We start from the raw sequence: 22,330 nt of genomic DNA on the forward strand, positions 1-22,330 counted from the left end.
CGCAACCTCAAACAGTCACACTCCAAACTCCACTATGGTGAAGACCAAAGAGCTGTCGAAAGGACACCAGAAACAAAATTATAGCCCTGCACCAGGCTGGGAAGACTGAATCTGCAATAGGCAAGCAGCTTGGTGTGAAGAAATTAACTGTGGGAGCAATAATTAGAAAGTGGAAGACATACAAGACCACTGATAATCTCCTTCGATCTGGGGCTCCACCCTGTGGGGTCAAAATTATCTCAAGAACGGTGAGCAAAAATCACAGAACCACACAGAGGTACCTAGTGAATGACCTGCAGAGAGCTGGGACCAACGTTACACAGGCTACCATCAGTGACACACTACGCCACCAAGGACTCAGATCCTGCAGTGCCAGACGTGTCCCCCTGCTTAAGCCATTACATGTCTAGGCCCATCTGAAGTTTGATAGAGAGCATTTGGATGATCCAGAAGAGTTTTGGGAGAATGTCATATGGTCAGATGAAACCAAAGTAGAACTGTTTGGTAGAAACACAACTCGTCGTATTTGGAGAAGAAAGAATGCTGAGTTGTATCCAAAGAAAACCATACCTACTGTGAAAGATGGAGGTGGCAACATCATGCTTGGGGCTGTTTCTCTGCCAAGGGACCAGGACGACTGATCTGTGTACATGAAAGAATGAATGGGGCCATGTATCGTGAAATTTTGTGTGCAAACCTCTTTCCATCAGCAAGGGCATCGAAGATAAAACGTGGCTGGGTCTTTCAGCATGACAATGATCCCAAGCACACCGTCAGGGCAACAAAGGAGTGGCTTCGTAAGAAGCATTTCAAGGTCCTGGAGTGGCCTAGCCAGTCTCCAGATATAAACCCTATAGAAAACCTTTGGAGGGAGTTGAAAGTCCGTGTTGCCCAGCAACAGCCCCAAAACATCACTGCTCTAGAGGAGATCTGCATGGAGGAATTGGCCAACATACCAGCAACAGTGTGTGCCAACCTTGTGAAGACTTAGAAAACATTTGATCTCTGTCATTTCCAACAAAGGATATATAACAAAGTATTGAGATAAAATTTTGTAATTGACCAAATACTTATTTTCCACCAAAATTTGAAAAAAGATTCTAGAACTAGAACCAATTCAACAAAAGTAATGGGATTTTTGAATTTAGCACCATCAAAATACCCTAAATCCATTAAAAAATCCTTGGACCAGAATTTTTTATTTTATTTGTAGACCTGTGTAATGTATGGGACACAGTGACACCGTATCACGCTAGGTATGGGGAGAACCCAGCGTATAACAATGGGAAAAAGGGAGGGAGTCCTACAACTTGGGAAAGTGGAGATCCCTAAAAAGATCTAACGACAAACCATGACTCCCCTATAGAACCTAAATAGGTTCTGCACCTATCGCCGAGCAGGAGACCTGGCCCTAACTGACCCTAAGGCTAGGCCCTAGTTAGGGAGCGGGAGGGGTGAGCACTAAGTCAGCCCCACTACAAACTAAAGTACACACAGGGGAAACAAACAGGGGAATACACTTAACTCCAAGATGACACCGGAGAAAGCACGGCAACAATCCACAAAGGAACTCCAAGGTAATTCTAGTCGACTACTAGAATCCCAGGCCTGGATAGGTATAAAACGCTATCACCAGCAACTCTCTGAGGATCTGAGTGTATTTAAGGACACAGCAAGGAAGTATTGATTAACAGCAGAAAGGTGAGGATACCTCAGGGTCCTAAAGGGAAAGGTATAATCCCTAAGCAAGGTGAGGATCACCGCTGGGTCCTAGAGAGGAATCATAAAAGGATCAAGGAGATGTTTGAAAGGACAAACGCAGCGACCTTCTACCTCCGGACACCGTATGAATGTCTGTCAACCCTGACACACCTGTGACACACCGCTATTTATCTTAGTTAATTAACTGTAAGGTGTAACATGGAGCAAACAGCTGAACAGACACTTTTAAAATTGGGAAAGGACTAAGAAATCAGGAATATGACTTTTTCTCCACTAAAAGCTGCAGCTGGTAGATAATACCGCAGCCTTTATGTTCATTATTAGGCTGCTTTATTGCAAGGAGACAGCTCCTGCCACATCTGTATAAACTCTGTATACATGACTTATACGTGTGCAGCTTGTCTGGAAAGTGTAACCCTGACACGAGTCTTTGCGTGAAGCATCTCAACTGCTGGGATTGGTGCATCCTCCTGTAAATCTATAAAGAAGGTTTGGACATATATCCCGGGGATTAGCAGATAGGACTGATGTACGAGCAGTGTGTTGAGTTGATCCTTGTGGTGCTTGATTCTCTCCATTTCCAGTAGTCAGGAGGGCCTGAAAAGTAGCCAAATTAGCAATCTCACACACAAGATGACGCAACACATGCTCATCCAGCACTCAATGGGTTAATAAGCGTGTTAAAGTGCATCATGGTCCTTGATCCACTACTTAAGACAGGTCAGAGAAGAGATGACCGCCGTGCTGGACACTCAGCACAAGCCCTACGTGTATACCAATTTGTATGGCACCTTCTAGAATAGAGGGACCCACCAGGGCCCCCAGGTCTGTCACTAAGTCTCACTAGGCCTGGACATTCCTGTCTCCTGCCCCTGAAATCACAACTGGAAAGTCCTCCATGGCCCACCCGCACCACCTGAGACCCGCTGCCAACACACAGCACAGGCCCACAAAAGGAAAGATCTAATTTCCAGTCCTTACAATGAACATTCCTGGAAGACGCCCTGATTAACCCCTCCACTACCAAAGCTAATCTCCGCGCACAAAATAAGAATGTAGTATACAATTTCTGCACCCAATGCTAAACCTGTGTGATCCCATGTTAACTGCGGGCACATCATCAATGAAGTCTGCTACTCCTGCAGAGGCAAAAAGATACTACTTACCTGTTCCAAGAGCATCCCAAGTGGTACCACATTATAGGATTAGATACAGCAGTTAAGCAGACAGTATCACATGATAGGATTAGATACATGCCTTCTCAGCACTCTGACCACAGACAATAACCAAAATGCAAACCTAAAGCAATTCACAGTAGATGCATTTTGCTTTGTGGTGCAGTAATTGGCAGCACATCTGCGCTCCAGTACAGGTCACTTCTGTTCCTTATCACAGCTCACTATAACCCTGCAGTAATAATACAAGGTAACATACAATTAAAATATCCAGGATTATTAAAAGCTAAAAATCCTAATTAATACATGAAATCACCCAGGTGACCGATAGAGACCCTCAATACACTCCCCTCGCTGGGAAAGGCCTTGTCAGATTGACGTCTCTGTTATCAAACTCCGGGTAAAATGTCCTCATTACAAGAGGAAAACCACTGAATGGATCCTAAATGTGACATAATCTGAGCCGGGCCCAGCGTGAGCCTGTGTAATGTCAGCTTCACTGAAGGGGCTCGGCGGGATGCCTTATTATAGATAAAACCATCAGTGAGGGGACACATGTAGTCACAGATACAATGTATCCATTTCTGATGTAACACAAGTAACAAGATATTTAGAGTACTGTGCAAAAGATTTTGGAAGGTGTGGAAAAAATGTGGGTTCGTATCATCACTTCCAGGACTCTTCGTTCTTAATGACATTGGCTGGATGGATGTTGGGGGGTATTGTCCGGTTGCAAAATAAATTTGGAGCCCATTAGACGGCTTCCTGATAGTATTACATGATGAATAAGTATCTGCCTGAATTTTTTAGCATTGAGGACACCATTAATCCTGACCAAATGCAAAACTTCATTTGCTTAAATGCAGCCATAAATTTGCTGGACCATCCAACGTGCATCCCTACTTCTGTAGACACTCATTATTGTGTTGCTCTCCAGCCTTCAGGAACAATCTGTTTCTGTTAGGCTATGTGCCCACGTTGCGGAACTGACACATATTTTTTACGCTTCTCCCTGGCGGGAAAATCGCATGCGGATTTTACATGCGGTTTTCCCGCCAGGTAGAAGCATTTGTGAGGCGTCTTTGCAGCGTCTTTGCATGCATTTCCGCATGCGGGTTATCAAGCACTTCTCCAAGTGATTTAAGCATCACTTGGAAAAGTGCTTGACAACTTGTTCACACTATATAAATCCATGCAACCGGCATGGATTTATATAGTGTGACCAAGTAATAGTTAAAAAAAAAGAATCAGAATGGTAAAAAATAAAAAAATAAAGTTTATACTCACCTACCGATGCATTCTCTGCCCCGTCCGGAGTCTTGACCTGCTCACGCTGTTGTGTGCAGGACCTGCGGTGACGTCATTGAGTCATGTGATGGGTCACATGACTCAATGACGTGGCAGGTCCTTCACACAACAGCGCGACGGAGGGAAAACATCAGAAGATAAGTATAAACTTTATTTTATTCTTTTTTTTACAGGTTCTTTGGTACCCAGGTCTGGATGAGAGTCTCCTCTCCTCCAGACTTGGGTACCATCCGCACATTGATTCCGCATGCGGAAACGCAAAATTAATGAACATGCTGCGGATTTTTGACCGCAGCATGGGCATTGACATTGCGGAATGCCATTGGGGACCATGGGGTGCGGATATACATGCGTTTTACAAGCGTTTACGCTGCGGAAATTCCGCAGCATATATGCTTGTAATACGCAACGTGGGCATGCAGCCTTACAGCAAAATATTTCACATTTTACTCCTCAGTCCAGAGACCTGCCACCATTTTTCTACACCCCACTTCCCATGTTTTCATGCATAAGTGCAGGCCCGGCGTCAGCACCCAGCGCACCCGGGCAAGTGCCGGGGCCCTGAGCAGGCGAGGGGGCCCACTCACCATCAGGCATCCCGGCGCGCTATGGGACCCGTGAGCGGTGCGGTGCCGGCGCCCATCCCCCGCTTGGTCAGGGCCCCAGCAGCCGGCGGCACAATACCTACCTCTCCCTGTGCCTCCGCAGCAGGTCCGATCTCTTCCGCGGCTGCTGCACTGTGACGTCTCAGGTCAGAGGGTGCAGTGACGTCTTTACACCGTGCTCTCTCCTGAACCGTCACAGCGCAGAGTGGGAAGACGCCGGCAACGCGGCTGAGGAGTCCGAAGCAGAGGCAGCATGTGAAGAAAAGTGAGGTGAGTATTTGATTTTTTTTTTTTGTATATGTATGGAGGCATGGGGCATTATATGGGGGGGTGGGGGTGGAAACAAGTGACATCCTGCATGGGGCATTATATGGGGGTGGAGAGGTGACATCCTGCATAGGGCATTATATGGGGGGAGAGGTGACATCCTGCATGGAGCATTATATGGGGGGAGAAGTGACATCCTGCATGGGGCATTATATGGGGGGAGAAGTGACATCCTGCATGGGGCATTATATGGGGGGAGAGGTGACATCCTGTATGGGGCATTATATGGGGGGAGAGGTGACATCCTGCTTGGGGCATTATATGGGGGGAGAGGTGAAATCCCGCATGGGGCATTATATGGGGGCACAGCCTGCATGGAGCATTATGTGGGGCCCAGTATCCTCTATGGAGCATTATAAGGGGGCCAGTATCCTCTATGGAGCGTTATATGGGGACCAGTATCCTGTATGGAGCATTACATGGGGACCAGTATTCTGTATGGAGCATTACATGGGGACCAGTATTCTGTATGGAGCATTACATGGGGACCAGTATTCTGTATGGAGCAATATATGGGGCCCATAATACTGTATGAAGGACTATGTGGTGCCCATTATACTGTACGGAGGACTATATGGAGTTATTATTCTGTATGGAGCAATATATGGGGCCCATAATACTGTATGGAGGACTATGTGGTGCCCATAATACTGTATGGAGGACTATAATGTCCGGTCTGCACTGTGCACTGCGAGGATTCTGAGCTTTTGTAGAATTTACTATAGATATCGCTCATGTAATGTAAGAAGTGAAATCTTTGGCACTGTACTACGCCTATATTTCTGCCATATCTGTGCATCATGAGTCATGGTATGTGTTAAAGGGGCCCACTGAGACTCTTTCGCCCGGAGGGCCACAAAAACCTGGAGCCGGCCCTGCATAGGTGAGTCACGACCTTGTTTCCATGTGGAAGGTGTGGATTCTTCCATGGAGACTACTTTTGGCCAAACTTGTCAGAACAGTAGATGGTTGTAGCCGGGTCCCACTGGTTTCTGACAGTTTTAAACTGATGGCACTGCTAGACATCTAACGATTTCAAAGAAAATAATCGTGATGAGTCCTTTAACTGCTGCACTAAGTTTCATTGGCTGACGACTGCGTCTATGGGTCCTCAAAGTTGCCCATTTCTTGATGCTTCTTGAAAAAAGCTTGAACAGCATGTCATGAAACCCCAGTCTGCTTTGAACTAAGATCTGGGAGATTCCTTGCTGATGCAGTATAACTACCCTGTATGTAGTTGCTGTACTCACTTTTGTCATAGTCTATGATTTGGGACATGAAACGGTCTTCCACTGTCTCACCTTTTATAGCAGATTTTTGCTGTTCCTCATCCAGTTTTCAGCCACCTACACAGCTTAATACATTAATGACTGTGTTTCAACCGTATATATGAACATGATGATCATTATCAACTGTTTGGTAGAATTGATTACTCTACTCATACACTCAACTATAATCCTACAAAATCCCTGAATGTAAAAGTGACAAGTACCTAGAAAAAGTGATGAAGACAAAGGGTGGTCATCAGATAATGATGGGATTTACACTTATCTTTTGCTCTTTCATTTTGCATTTTGTAAATTGATTAAACTAAACTACTAACACTTCTATTTTTGAAAGCTTACTTGTCATGTGTCTGTGTTTGAACCCTTGAGCCTGTGCTTTGTGGTTGGCTTCTCTGTCGGCCGAGCCACAGCAGATACACCTTTTCTCCGGGTGTTTAGTTTCTGTTATCCTTGCTTCAGTCTTTTTAGGGTGTTAGGATCATTCAGCCATGGAGGGTCCTTGTTGGAGTCGGGGTATCCCCGTAACAAGAAATACACAGACACGTAGTGTATAATCAAGTACTGGGAAGCCCCTGAGCGCGTCTGCCTCTATAGGTGCTGTCCCTTTATTTATACTAATAATCATAGTTTTTTTGTCACACATGCGCAGTAAAATGCCTTTGTTTCACAAGCAGTGAAGTGATGATTCATAACAGTGGAATGTTGATAAGAAAGTTTCATAAGCAGAAAAGTGATAATTCATAGCAGTAGAAGGTTGCTGAGACAGCTAAAAACAAGTTACAATCTAATTTCTGGGCGTCAGTCCAAATGTCCAGATAAGGGAAGAATAACTTCATCTGTGTCTTACATCGTAGTCTTGGGTGAAGTATAACTCCTATCATCCTCTCAGTCCCCCCTTTGATTCTTCCTTATGGACTTTTGGTAGAAAACCTGGTCCGGGAGTTCTTTTCTTTCATATTCTTGAGTCCGTGTTACAAAGCTTATTTATGCATATTAAAATAATTTTTAATCCTATTTTAAACACTACATATATGACTACTATAATTAGCACAATCTGTAATATACCTTGCAGCCACCCAACCTCCAATACCCTTAAACCAGTTCTTTGGGTTGAGAAAGGAGAAGGTGTCTGACCACCAGCTATCTTTATTTTGGTCATTGTGTCTGTCATATTCATCCCGTAATCGTTGTATATCTGCCAGCTTGAACCTCATACTCATTCTACTGTTTGGATCTATGTAATGACAACAGGTTGGACCAATAATTTGACACATTCCTCCCTGGGCCGCAGTTAGGTAGTCTAACACTACAGTATGTTGATTAGTAACAATTATAAGTTGATTTTGGACAGCTATACTAGTATTAAGTATATCCATAATATCCCATATCTGATCATCTAGATAGTCGGTGGCCTGAACTAATTTATCCCACATCTGCATCAACATTGGATACACAAAGAAAGTGCTGAATATTTTATTAGGAATTCCCATTTGGACCACATGTGGCCTACCTGAAGGTCTAGGCGAGTTGTCGGCTGCTCTTTTGTATAGTGTGTGTTTAGGTACTGCTTGCATATCTACCTGCTGATTCTGAACTATAAATGTGGCCGGTGTTAAGCGTCCTAGAGTACATGCACCTTTTATTCCTACTGGGAGCCATTTGTATGCTCCATTTCCACAAATCCAGAAGGTTCCTTCAGGCAGATCCCATATTGCAGAGTGTTGGAGCACCAACCTATGTACCAAATCTAAAAATTTAGATACATTCTGAAGTATACACCAAGGGGGTTTTTGACCTAATGGACTACAGTATCCTGCATCTGGATTTTCACAAGTCGGTGTACCTGGGTCATATGCACTTGACTCATTACATAATATATTACCTGGTATCTTTGAACATGTATCATTGTTTCCATCGGGGAATAATTGTGAATATTTCCAACCATTATTGTGTATGTATTTTTCTACTATATCAGGTTTAAAAGGTTGAGAAGAAGATACTGTGCTACTAAAACTGAGTTGTATATTTTCTGTAGGAATTAACCCTAAGTCTGTTAGTCCCGTCTTATTTCTAGGAACCCATACACCTCTTTTAAACGCTAAATATTGTAAGTTGTTTATTTTTCCGGTCATATTACCTTGCCACCAGGGAAATCCCACCCACCCCACAACTGGGATGGCAACAGTGGTGTTCCATAATCTAGAATTAACGGTTTGGTTATTTGCTAATTTGTCTGAGCAATTAGTCCATGTAAACACTTCCTCAGGGGTCATGGGTACGGCCAGGAAGGGTATGCTCGTGGCTGATATTGGAGAATGCGTACAAATCCAACAGTCTGCTATTTTCTGTCCGCCATCGAGCAGCCCGTTTACCAATGTCTCATGATGTTTTATAAATTTATTATCTGCAGGTTTTGGGGAACTTAGTTTATCCCACAGGTCTCCCTGATCTATCGTTATAGCTAACACAAGTACAATCACCACTATTTCTTTTTGCAATGGCTTGCATGTACCCATGCTGATTTTCCTTCCAATTTTACTGCAGTTGGAGTTGTCAATAACACCTGATATGGACCCTCAAATCTGGGTTCTAGCGTTCTTCTGTTATGTCTTTTTACGTAAACTTCGTCTCCTGGTTGCAGCTTGTGCGTTCCCTCAATGGAATCAGGATCTGGAATGGAAGAGAACACTAAAGAGTGTATTTTAGACACATGCTTACATAAATTTTGTACATAAGCAGTTAAGCTTTCAGTTTCTAACATTAAAGTCTGTGGGAAATACAATCCTGTATTGGCAACTCTACCAAACAATATTTCATGGGGGGTGAGTTTGCTCTTTCCCTGGGGGGTGTTTCTGACTGAATACAATGCTATTGGGAGACACAGTCCATGGTTTCTGTGTTTCTGCCATGGCTTTCTGTATTTTTAACTTAAGTGTTCCATTCATTCTCTCAACCTTACCAGAACTCTGTGGGTGGTAAGGGGTGTGTAGTTCACTTTTTATACACAACATTTTCATTACATTCTGAAAGATCTCTCCAGTAAAATGTGTACCTCTATCTGACTCGATCACTTCTGGGATACCATAACGGGGTACCAGTTCATGTGCTATTTTTACTGCAGTGACTTTAGCCGTGGCTGTATGAACTGGATAAGCCTCTGGCCACCCCGAAAACATGTCCACACATACCAGTACATACTCATAGTGTCCATGCTTAGGCATCTGGATGTAATCGATCTGAAGTCTCTGGAACGGATATAGTGGTCTTACATGGTGCTTCTGGGGGGTCTTAACAGTCTGTCCTGGATTGTGGGCTAAACAGATTTCACAAGAACCACATTTTGCTCGAGCTACCTGGCCGAACCCTGGGGCTAACCACTTCTGTCTGACCCTCTGTATCATACCGTTTGCAGACACATGTGTAGGTCCGTGGGCTTCACTGACCACAACAGGGTACCACGCTCGGGGGAGACAAAGCTCATCTCCTTTTCTCCATAGTCCTTCTTTTTCTTCTGCCCCCTGTTTCTGCCACTCTTCTTTTTCTTCTCTACTCACCTGCTGGTGGGCTTCTTTGAGCCGTGTAATTAAGTCAAATTTCTTGAGGTCTTGAAAGGCTATGAGCGCTGATTCAGTTAACTGAAAAGGCTCGATTTTTAAACAATCATATAGAGGTTGCATAAGCTGACTAGCATGTATAACCCATTGTCTGCAGTGTGATACTATTCCCAAAAATGCTCTTAATGTTTTGTAGTTCTTGGGAGGAACAAGATCTCTAATGATTTTTAGTCTGTCGGCGGTGAGGTGCCGAATACCTTGTGAAATGCAGTGTCCTAGAAATACTACCGTAGTCATACAAAGTTGTACTTTTTTCTTGTTAACTTTACAGCCCATGTCTGCTAGAAATATTAACAATCTTATTGTGTTGCTGTTTGCGGACTCTTGAGCAGGGGCACATAATAATAGGTCATCAACATATTGAAGAATTACAACCTCATCCGTAGGTTTGAAATTTTGAAGAACTGATCTCATAGCTTCTGAGTACAAGGTAGGTGAATGTATCATACCCTGTGGTAATCTTGTCCATGCTAATTGTCTATTCTTAAATGTAAATGCAAACAGTTTGTAACAGTCTGGGTGTAATGGTACTGAAAAAAATGCATTTGATAAGTCTATGACAGAAAATACTCGTGCTGTTGCTGGGATCTGTGATAGCAACGTGTGTGGATTTGGCACAACAGGAGTAATAGGTTCCAAAATTTTATTTATCTCTCTTAAATCATGTACCATCCGGTATCTAGCAGCTGACCCCTCAGTAGATTTCTTTTTTACGGGGTACAACGGTGTATTGGCTGGTGACTTTACTTCTATCAGTACTCCAGTTTTTAGATAATCTTTTATCTGTTCTCCTATGGCGTGTTCTTGTTGGGCACTAATAGGATACTGTCTCAATTGGGGTAGTGTCACACCTGGAACAGGAGTGACTTTTACTGGAGCTATTGGCATTAGTCCTACATCGGTGTCATGTTGTGCCCATAATTTTTCTGGTACCTCAGAAAGATCTAAAATAATTTGGGTAGGGGCAGGATCTTTCTCATCCTCTAAGGCTTGGACTTTTACAATGTTTTCTAGAGACTCTTGGTCATCAGGCACCAAAATTTGGACTCTACCATCCTCCAAAAATTGGATATTCATTTCTGTCTGCTTTAATAGGTCTGTACCTAGAAGACAAGTAGGTGCCCCTTTGACAAAAAGAAATTTAGATAAAAATATTTTAGATCCTATCTTTGTTTCAAGGGGAATACTATATGGGAGTGGCCTGATTCCTCCATCATACCCTTCGGTATAGGTTACATCATCTGATAAACAATCAGCATTTGGTAAGGCGTCTTCATTGAGGACGGAGGAAGTTGCTCCGGTATCTATTAGAAAAGGGCATTGTTTTCCTGCTACTTTTACCTGAATTATTGGGCGCCTTCCAGTCAAAGTGGTTTGCATCACGTCTAGTCACTCGCTTGCTGCAGGAGCAGAAGCCTGTACTGTCTTTTCTTGTGATTCTCTTGGGACATAGGTACCATCTTCTATATCCCTGGCTTTTTTCCTGCATTCTCTAATCCAATGTCCTGGTTTCTTACAGTAGTGACATGGATTAGTTTTCTTATCCAAGTTCCCTTTGTCATAGGTCTGATTTGATCTGTTGTTTTTATTGACCAGACTATTATTTGCTGCTACTCTGACGGGTTTGGATGCTGCCTCACGCATATCCATTTCTATCCCTAATAGTTTTTGTCTGACTATCTGGGGATCATCTAAGGTTCTCCAATCAGGAGTTGCAGCCTTGAACTTTTCCCTAAGTTTTGGGTTAAGATTCTCTATAAAAGTTTTTGTCATCAGTCGAATGACTCCTTCATTGGTAAGGTCCATTCCCTCGTCTCTGTAACTGTTTTCTACCGCTAAGTAGTATTCATCTACAGTCTGTCCTGACTTCTGGGAGACAGTTCCTGAAGTCCCTCTCATTTGTTGTTTAGTTCTCATAAACTCCATAAGTCTGATCATAAAATTCTGTCCTGACAGTGCGGTATTTGGATCCTCACCATCTACTGGTTGAGGTCTATGAGGTTCTATAACTGTCATCAATTCCTGATACAACCCTGGTGTCATTTTCATTCTACATAATTCTGTCCCATCTGACCATGTTCCATTATGGGTGTGTATTATCTGCTGTATGTACGTAGCAAATCTTAGTGGGCATTGTATTGGATCTGGTGCATTCTGAAGTAGGGACATTCCCTCAGCGGGGGTCCATGGAAAATATTGTCTAGTCTGATGGTATCTAGTTACTCTACGCGGTGGATTGCCACCATCTTCTTCTCTGTATGGTCGACTGAGGATACGCACTGGTGCCAACATATCATGTGGTCGTGGTGCTCCACATCCTGCACATGTGTCTCTCCAGTCTGGATTCTGGAGTCCACAGTTTGTACATGTCCATCCACCCGGACCCCGAAAATCAGGATACAGTGTGGGTTCTGACCTGGGCTGATATGGTGGTGCCAATGGGTTCATTTGTTTACTGTTTTCTGTTTGTACAATGGGACCCTGTCTGACTGGAGTTCTCCATAATCCATTGTCTTTATTAAAAGTCCAATGGTCTGTCTCTGCTGTTTTTGATAGTTCGACCATGGCCTCTACTTGTTCCTGCCATCCTTTGTCTCTTATCACTCCTGCTTTTCTAACCCGAATGTCCTCCCATAGTTTCCTGTTGAACCTGTCATGCCTTGCTACCTGAAAAGTTTTGCAAACTTTCCCTAAATTCTTAGTTGCTTCTACACCACACCTTTCTTTCACGATTGTATAGACATCTTGTTCATCATTTGTGGTCTTAGTCTGTTTGTTGCCCATTTTTCCTGACTATTCCTACCTTAGGAGGCTTTTTGGGTTAGATAAAATATATTCTATATTTTACCTTTCCTCGTTACCTATTCTGTCCTAAGGAGCCAGTATCTGAAACGGTTTCTCTGGACCGTTTTGTCTGAAGTGTAGAGTAATTCTAACACATATATATATGGCAACAAGGGCAAGACCAACAATACATAAAATGAACCATACAGTCTCCATTATATATCGTGTCCCTGGAGTATTATCATTACTTCCATGGGCTCATTCTGTCAATCTCTTATCCGTCAAAAAGGAGGACAAAGGTTCGGGAGTTAAGCGTGAGCGAAGGTTTCCCCGAAAGGACACAACCTTATGACTCAGTTAGGCAATCTCCGTAATACTTATGTCATCTACCTTAGTGCGGCTTATGAGGCTATTCCCGACATCCACATCTCTTTCATACCATCCGTTTCATAACCTTCTCTGACCTCTCCTTCGGCAGATCCTACAGTATATACATGAATGACCCGAGCTATAGGTATCCTTCTCTACTAGTTCCTCAATCCCAACACAAGATATGCATGAAATTTACGGACTATCGCAGAGCAGATGTAAGAGAACTAATAGTGTCTCTTACCTGGCCAGGTTTGTCATCTGCTGTTCCGATGTCCCAATCTCAGCGGTTACTCGTGCCGGTCGATGAACTTGAAGGAATACGCAGACCTCGGGTCCCTGTTCGGGCGCCAGGAATTGTTAGGATCATTCAGCCATGGAGGGTCCTTGTTGGAGTCGGGGTATCCCCGTAACAAGAAATACACAGACACGTAGTGTATAATCAAGTACTGGGAAGCCCCTGAGCGCGTCTGCCTCTATAGGTGCTGTCCCTTTATTTATACTAATAATCATAGTTTTTTTGTCACACATGCGCAGTAAAATGCCTTTGTTTCACAAGCAGTGAAGTGATGATTCATAACAGTGGAATGTTGATAAGAAAGTTTCATAAGCAGAAAAGTGATAATTCATAGCAGTAGAAGGTTGCTGAGACAGCTAAAAACAAGTTACAATCTAATTTCTGGGCGTCAGTCCAAATGTCCAGATAAGGGAAGAATAACTTCATCTGTGTCTTACATCGTAGTCTTGGGTGAAGTATAACTATCATCCTCTCAAGGGTAAAAGGGGTTTTCATTTACTCCATTGTCTCCTCTATCACCTTTCAGGTGCGGCTTTATATAATTTCTCCCAGCTGGTATTTCCTGCTGGTGATTTCTCATTTCGATGTCCAGCCATACTGCTGTAATTTCAGCCAGGCAGTAAAAGACCAGCTAGGGTTTATCTCTCTGCTGTTTATGTTCTTTACCCTGCACCTATCTTCAAAGTAGGCGGCATATTCTCTATGAAGAAGTACTAAATAGTTTAGTTTGTATTTCATGATTTTTTTTTGCTCACTCTGGGTACTCTTTTTTTATTTTTCAGCACACTTTCCCTTTTGTAGTTAATTTCCACTCTGATCTGCCCTGCAGTTCTTTAGGAGGAACGTGAAGCCTCGATGGCCTTTCAGGCAGCATAGGTCTGAGTTGCCATTGTTGCCAGAGTCGATAACGTATCTGTGATGTTCTCCGTATATTTGTTCTCTATTTCCCCGAGAGGCCACAAATCTCTGATAAGAAGTGGTATGCAGAACATGAGTGAGGAAAGATTCATACTGCTGAATTATATAACTAGTAATGGAAATCAGTGGTGACATCACCGAGAATATTGCCTATCTATCACTAGAGATCAGTGGTGACATCACTGAGAATGCCGCCTATCCATCAGCGGTGACTGACTCCCCGGCTCCTGCGCAATAGAACCCTGCGGCGCAGTGCACAGACAGACAGGAGGAAATAAAGCATGCTCTATGTGAGCGGCGCTTTGTGCATGCCCGGGAAGTGAGGGAGACCAGTGCACGTCACAGGGCCCTATGACGTGCAGGGTAGGGGGGAATATGATAAATAAGCACATAGGTGGGGATTACTAAGAAGGTAGGCAGGGATTTCAAAACTGAGTTGATAAAAAAACATTTCTCTGCAATCAAACCTCTACTATGGGCCAAACAGGTATGTATAGATTTACTTTTCTGTAACCTGTATGCCTATAGTAGAGGTCTGATATCTTACAGGGGGTGAAAGATCCCCTTCAAGCTGTAATAGACATTTCCCTACAGGGTTATGGGTTGGGACCTCTTATCTCATGACAAGTGGATGGAGACAGATGTTTTTGGCCATATGGCTTCTGGATTCTCTCATATAACCCCGGCATGTCGTTCTGTCCTTGTGAGCGTCTATGAGGAGAATGAATATCATGGTGTGTGTTAATACACTGTATGGGTTCAGCTCTGCTGTAGTTGCTTGGATACGCACCGGCACAGAGTTTTTGTATTTAAACAGCATACATTTTATTGTCCAACATAAAATTTACAGTTCCCAAAACGAAAATAGCCTTTCTCCAGTACAAGTGAATAACCAACAGTCCTTCCTTCAGGCACAATGAAACAAGGTAAATGCAGCAGCCTCACCAATCTCAGTATTTCAGGCCATAGCAGCCCCAGCAGTTTAAACGTGTTCACCAGAAAACACACCTCTATTCAGATACAGCCCAAACTCCACACAGGTTAACCATCTCATTAACCTAGAGATACTGGTACAGACTTTACATTACCTAGGCCAACCACCTCTGTGGCACATATCTGCTATCTAGGACCTCATGTCCTGCTTTCTTACAACACTTACCTAATTAACATAACAATTCCATCTGCCCATCTTCTCAAACTCAGGACAGTCCATACTTCCCTGTACAAGAGGGTTGTCACTTACACAGATTCTAAGAAGCTTCTGATGCAATACAGACCGTCATCTCCATACAGACAGCAACAACTCAAGCTTTATTGCTGGAATAATTCACTTCTACAGTTAGGTCCATATATATTTGGACAGAGATAACATTTTTCTAATTTTGGTTCTAGACATTACCACAATGAATTTTAAACAAAACAATTCAGATGCAGTTGAAGTTCAGACTTTCAGCTTTCATTTGAGGGTATCCACATTAAAATTGGATGAAGGGTTTAGGAGTTTCAGCTCCTTAACATGTGCCACCCTGCTTTTAAAGGGACCAAAAGTAATTGGACAATTGACTCCAAGGCTACTTCATGGACAGGTGTGGGCAATCCCTTCGTTATGTCATTCTCAATTAAGCAGATAAAAGGCCTGGAGTTGATTTGAGGTGTGGTGCTCGCATTTGGAAGGTTTTGCTGTGAAGTAAACATGTGGTCAAAGGAGCTCTCCATGCAGGTGAAACAAGCCATCCTTAAGCTGCAAAAACAGAAAAAACCCATCCGAGAAATTGCTACAATATTAGGAGTGGCAAAATCTACAGTTTGGTACATCCTGAGAAAGAAAGAAAGAAAGAAAGCACTGGTGAACTCATCAATGCAAAAAGACCTGGGCGCCCACGGAAGACAACAGTGGTGGATGATCGCAGAATAATCCCCATGGTGAAGAGAAACCCCTTCACAACAGCCAACCAAGTGAACAACACTCTCCAGGAGGTAGGAGTATCAATATCCAAATCTACCATAAAGAGAAGACTGCATGAAAGTAAATACAGAGGGTTCACTGCACGGTGCAAGCCACTCATAAGCATCAAGAATAAAAAGGCTAGACTGGACTTTGCTAAAAAACATCTAAAAAAGCCAGCACAGTTCTGGAACAACATTCTTTGGACAGATGAAACCAAGATCAACCTCTACCAGAATGATGGAAAGAGAAAAGTATGGCGAAGGCGTGGTACAGCTCATGATCCAAAGCATACCACATCATCTGTAAAACACGGCGGAGGCAGTGTGATGGCTTGGGCATGCATGGCTGCCAGTGGCACTGGATCACTAGTGTTTATTGATGATGTGACACAGGACAGAAGCAGCCGAATGAATTCTGATGTATTCAGAGCCATACTGTGTGCTCAGATCCAGCCAAATGCAGCCAAACTGATTGGTCGTCATTTCATACTACAGATGGACAATTATCCAAAACATAAAGCCAAAGCAACCCAGGAGTTTATTAAAGCAAAGAAGTGGAATATTTTTGAATGGCCAAGTCAGTCACCTGATCTCAACCCAATTGAGCATGCATTTCACTTGCTAAAGACTAAACTTCAGACAGAAAGGCCCACAAACAAACAGCAACTGAAAACCACCGCAGTGAAGGCCTGGCAGAGCATCAAAAAGGAGGAAACACAGCGTCTGGTGATGTCCATGAGTTCAAGACTTCAGGCAGTCATTGCCAACAAAGGGTTTTCAACCAAGTACTAGAAATTAACATTTTATTTACAATTATTTAATCTGTCCAATTACTTTTGGTCCCTTTAAAAGCAGGGTGGCACATGTTAAGGAGCTGAAACTCCTAAACCCTTCATCCAATTTTAATGTGGATCCCCTCAAATGAAAGCTGAAAGTCTGAACTTCAACTGCATCTGAATTGTTTTGTTTAAAATTCATTGTGGTAATGTCTAGAACCAAAATTATAAAAATGTTGTCTCTGTCCAAATATATATGGACCTAACTGTATATAAAAAAATGATGCACAATCACAAAATCCTATCTCTGGTCATGTAGTATACAGGTTATCCCTCAAATGTGCTCAACACTGACTTCGCATCTGACATGAAGTAATTCACCTATAGTTAAATGAAAAAAAAAAAGCACACAAACAAAGAAAAACATAAAGAAACAGGATTGAAAAAAAAAAATCCAAACTTATCTTCACGATCCCCCTCTGGTGGAAATCCATAAGGTCATGAAGCTGAAATCTTTTATTTTACACTGTGCTGGTCTGTTTCTGTAAAACTGCTGACTAGAAAGCCCATTTAACAGTTTATTTAAGTAATTATTTTATTTAAATTGTGAAATAATTTTACTACTAATTTACTAAAACCTCCTTTTTTCTTGAGTTCACAAGTTGTGGCTGCTGTGCAGTCTTTAGAAGCCTGTGAGCGTAGTCTACATCACTAAATAATTTTGTGGGTGACTGCACCCAACAATAAGAATACAGAGCTAATCCCCGGCTACATCCAATAATAAGAATACAGAACTGGCCCTCAGCTGCACCCAATGATAAGAATACAGAGCCGGTGCCCGGCTGCACCCAATAAGAATATATGGCCGATGCCCGGCTGCACCCAAGAAGAAGAATATAGAGCCGGTCCCCGGATGCACCCAATAATAATAAACCAAAGAGAATGACCTAAGAAGGTACTACGGGCACTTCCAATTGTACAAAAAAACAAAGAGAGGGAAGTTCAAGCCCAATCAAAATAAATTCAAAATTCTTTATTAATACACAAAAACATACAAGATAAAATACTTAAAAATGGGGGGGGAAATACAGAGATTGTCACACCACAGGATGATAGACAACAGCCCTTTCAACAGGTCTCACATGAAACAGGAGAGCACCTGGATATGGGTTTTTTATTCAATAGGGAAGAGATACTCCCCCCCCCCCCCCCAGGAAGAAGCTAGACCTGAAACGCGTGTTGGAGCCAGTGTCACCCCCCAGGTTGTATTCAGTAGCCTATCTCACATGCACTTTAATAATATTTTGCGTTTATGCATTGGAAAATAATGAATTGATGTACTAACTGATATCTATATAATGTGTTCGTGTACACTATTTAAGTGGTAACTTTTTCTTGCATAGCACCTTACGGCGAATTTGCACTATGGCATTTTATTAACCATATTATGGTAATTATTATCCATACAAAGTTCATTGTGCCAGTGCACACTACTTAAGTGGCATTTTTTCTTGCATAGCACTTTATGATGAATTTTCACCATGGCACTTTATTAACTATTTATGGTAATCATTTTTGAAGAAAAAGCTTATTTCCTGGATAAGGGTTTTGCTTTTCCACTTAGCATTTAACCAAATTTAATAGTTACTGATATGGCCAACTATGGTACCTCTTTACAATGTTTTTTCCAATGAGTTAGTGTATGTGTGTGTGTGTGTGTGTATATATACATATATACAGGTACCATATATAAAGCGGTACCATATATACAGTGGTGGCCAAAAGTATTGGCACCCCTGCAATTCTGTCAGATAATACTCAGTTTCTTCCTGAAAATGATTGCAATCACAAATTCTTTGGTCTTATTATCTTCATTTAATTTGCTTGCAAGGAAAAAACACAAAAGAGAATGAAGCAAAAATCAAATCATTGATCATTTCACACAAAACTCCAAAAATGGGCCAGACAAAAGTATTGGCACCCTCAGCCTAATACTTGGTTGCACAACCTTTAGCCAAAATAACCGCGAACAACCCGCTTCCGGTAACCATCAATGAGTTTCTTACAATGCTCTGCTGGAACTGTAGACCATTCTTCTTTGGCAAACAGCTCCAGGTCCCTGATATTTGAAGGGTACCTTCTCCAAACTGCCATTTTGAGATCTCTCCACAGGTGTTCTATTGGATTCAGGTCTGGACTCATTGCTGGCCACCTTAGAAGTCTCCAGTGCTTTCTCTCAAACCATTTTATAGTGCTTTTGGAAGTGTGTTTTGGGTCATTGTCCTGCTGGAAGACCCATGACCTCTGAGGGAGACCCAGCTTTCTCACACTGGGCCCTACATTATGCTGCAAAATTTGTTGGTAGTCTTCAGACTTCATAATGCCATGCACACGGTCAAGCAGTCCAGTGCCAGAGGCAGCAAAGCAACCCCAAAACATCAGGGAACTTCTGCCATGTTTGACTGTAGGGACCGTGTTCTTTTCTTTGAATGCCTCTTTTTTTTTTCTGTACACTCTATGTTGATGCTTTTTCCCAAAAAGCTCTACTTTTGTCTCATCTGACCAGAGAACATTCTTCCAAAACGTTTTAGGCTTTCTCAGGTAAGTTTTGGCAAACTCCAGCCTGGCTTTTTTATGTCTCGGGGTAAGAAGTGGGGTCTTCCTGGGTATCCTACCATACAGTCCCTTTTCATTCAGACGCCGACGGATACAATGGGTTGACACTGCTGTACCCTCGGACTGCAGGGCAGCTTGAACTTGTTTGGATGTTAGTCGAGGTTCTTTATCCACCATCCACACAATCTTGCGTTGAAATCTCTCGTCAATTTTTCTTATCCGTCCACATCTAGGGAGGTTAGCCACAGTGCCATGGGCTTTAAACTTCTTGATGACACTGCGCACGGAAGACACAGGAACATTCAGGTCTTTGGAGATGGACTTGTAACCTTGACATTGCTCATGCTTCCTCACAATTTGCTTTCTCAAGTCCTCAGACAGTTCTTTGGTCTTCTTTCTTTTCTCCATGCTCAATGTGGTACACACAAGGACACAGGACAGAGGTTGAGTCAACTTTAATCCATGTTAACTGGCTGCAAGTGTGATTTAGTTATTGCCAACACCTGTTAGGTGCCACAGGTAAGTTACAGGTGCTGTTAATTACACGAATTAGAGAAGCATCACATGATTTTTCAAACAGTGCCAATTCTTTTGTCCACCCCCTTTTTTAGGTTTGGTGTGGAATTATATCCAATTTGGCTTTAGGGCAATTCTTTTTGTGTTTTTTCGTTGAAGACAAATTAAATGAAGATAATAATACCAAAGAATTTGTGATTGCAATCATTTTCAGGAAGAAACTGAGTATTATCTGACAGAATTGCAGGGGTGCCAATACTTTTGGCTACCACTGTATATATTGTGGTGCAGCAGCATTGCTGTAATGATCCAGTATGTGTGTGTGTTTATGCTATTTCCTCCCCCTCAGGTGGAGAGGCCTGGTGGACTCCTGGAAGGTGAAGCCTGGATGCCTTGGGTATAAGCGATGCCAGTATGCCTTGGAGGGCCAGAGGCTTACTAAAATAAGCGTCCTGGAAGGCAGAGCCTGGATCTGTGTGTGTGAGAGATGCCAGTGGCCTTGGATGGGATAAGGGCTGGAGACCACGCTTGGTAAGCCCTAGAGCCACAGGGGTGGCGGGACACAGCGGACTGAAGCAGCTACAACCCCACAAAGGTAAAACACTGCTTGATGTGGACATTGATGTAGACATTAATATAATTGACTTTGCTGAGGGATGTAACTGGAGCCAAGAGGGTCTGTCTGCTATTTAAAGGGCTCCTGGATGTTATATGTGTAATATGCTGGTGAGCCACTAAGATGGACTGTGTGACAAGCAGTTTATGAAGATTAATAAACTGCTGAGCTGTGAAATATTGAGAAACGTGGCTGGTGTGCGTTAATTGACCCGGCTCAGCGAGTATCCCCCAGGATGATGACTAGCGCTGCCTTACATGTGGTTCGAGAATGCGGGCAACTGCAGGCCAGTTGCTAGGGGCAACTGCAGTCCGGTTGCTAGGGGCAACGGCACAGGACGACGAGTGTGGATAAAGCATCTTGCTGTAGCTCGGCGGGGCTCACGAAGATTAAAAGCATCTGGCTGCAACTCGGCGGGGTTGCGAAGATTGTCGTCGCACTCAAACCTGGTTTGCTGTGGCTCGGTGGGGCCACGAACATTTTTCGGGGAGAGCGGTATAAAGTGTCTAGTGTGTACCGCGATGGCCATGAATGGTGCAGTATCTCCAGACGGAATGGAGAAGGGGTTAGATGACCGAGTGAAATCGCTCTTCGGCATAATGGAGTGTCCTGAAGAAATGCAGGAGCTGATAAAGATGGCTGTGAAAGGAGCAGCAAATGAGTCTGAAGCTGTTGAGCGATTGAAATGCCTGGGGGAGTCGCAGCAGCAGGCATTTGAGAAACAGCAACAGGCATTTGAGAAACAGCGACAGGACTCACATCAGGTATTTGAGAAACTTCTACAGGACATGGTGCAGGAACCGCAGGAGCTGTGGGCACCGTATAGAATGGCAGCAGTGGACCATTCTATGAACCCTCCGGGGGCGCCAGTATTGTCCCAGAGTGGCCGGGGAGGTGGTAAGAGATGTTGTGAACTGACTCCTAAGACTGTCGCTGATTTTTTTTTGTAAAAATTCCCCTGCCGGTGTGGTTGTTCAAAAGGGGGCGGAGTCTAAAAAAGGGGCGGATTTTCACAAGAGTGTAGAATATAGAAAACTGAAAATTGTTACTGGTTGTGGGTTGGTACCCCCTAAAAATGACAATTTGACCGTTGATAACGGGGTGACTCCAGTGGAGGGGGTTGACGTCAAGGTGGGAGGTGACTTGTTGGTCCACGACACCATGGGGAATGACACAGACCCCGTAGCTGATGGTGACACTACGGAAGTAGAAGGAGAAGTCAGTCAGGAGGGGATAGACGAGGTGAGAAAGTCCCCCTCTCATCGACGGCGCAAGGGCCACAAAAAGGTTGCTCCTGTAGTCTTGACTAAAAGTGAAAATAAAGAAAATGTAATGGTGTGTGCCATTGTTTCAAGTGTGGATCCTCCTTCAGAGGCAGAAGAGGAGGTGACGTTGCCAGTAGCAACCTCTGATACAGTACTGAGACAGAAGGATCTGACAGCCCTGAAAGAGG

General features: G+C 43.3%; 1 long non-coding RNA gene across 1 annotated transcript in view; it reads right to left on the bottom strand.

Annotated features, from left to right (window-relative positions):
• Positions 1 to 7,195: 7,195 nt before the first annotated feature.
• The window catches only part of LOC141154603 (uncharacterized), a 46,004-nt gene continuing 30,869 nt past the window's right edge, over positions 7,196 to 22,330 (bottom strand). Inside the window, exon 3 of the long non-coding RNA XR_012247449.1 lies at positions 7,196 to 9,093. This is a non-coding gene — a long non-coding RNA (uncharacterized lncRNA). The remainder of the gene's footprint in view (positions 9,094 to 22,330) is intronic.

The sequence above is a fragment of the Phyllobates terribilis genome, unplaced genomic scaffold, assembly GCF_046119375.1.
Source record: "Phyllobates terribilis strain yellow unplaced genomic scaffold, ASM4611937v1 Scaffold_7__3_contigs__length_470593459, whole genome shotgun sequence".
NCBI classification, from domain to species: domain Eukaryota; kingdom Metazoa; phylum Chordata; class Amphibia; order Anura; family Dendrobatidae; genus Phyllobates; species Phyllobates terribilis.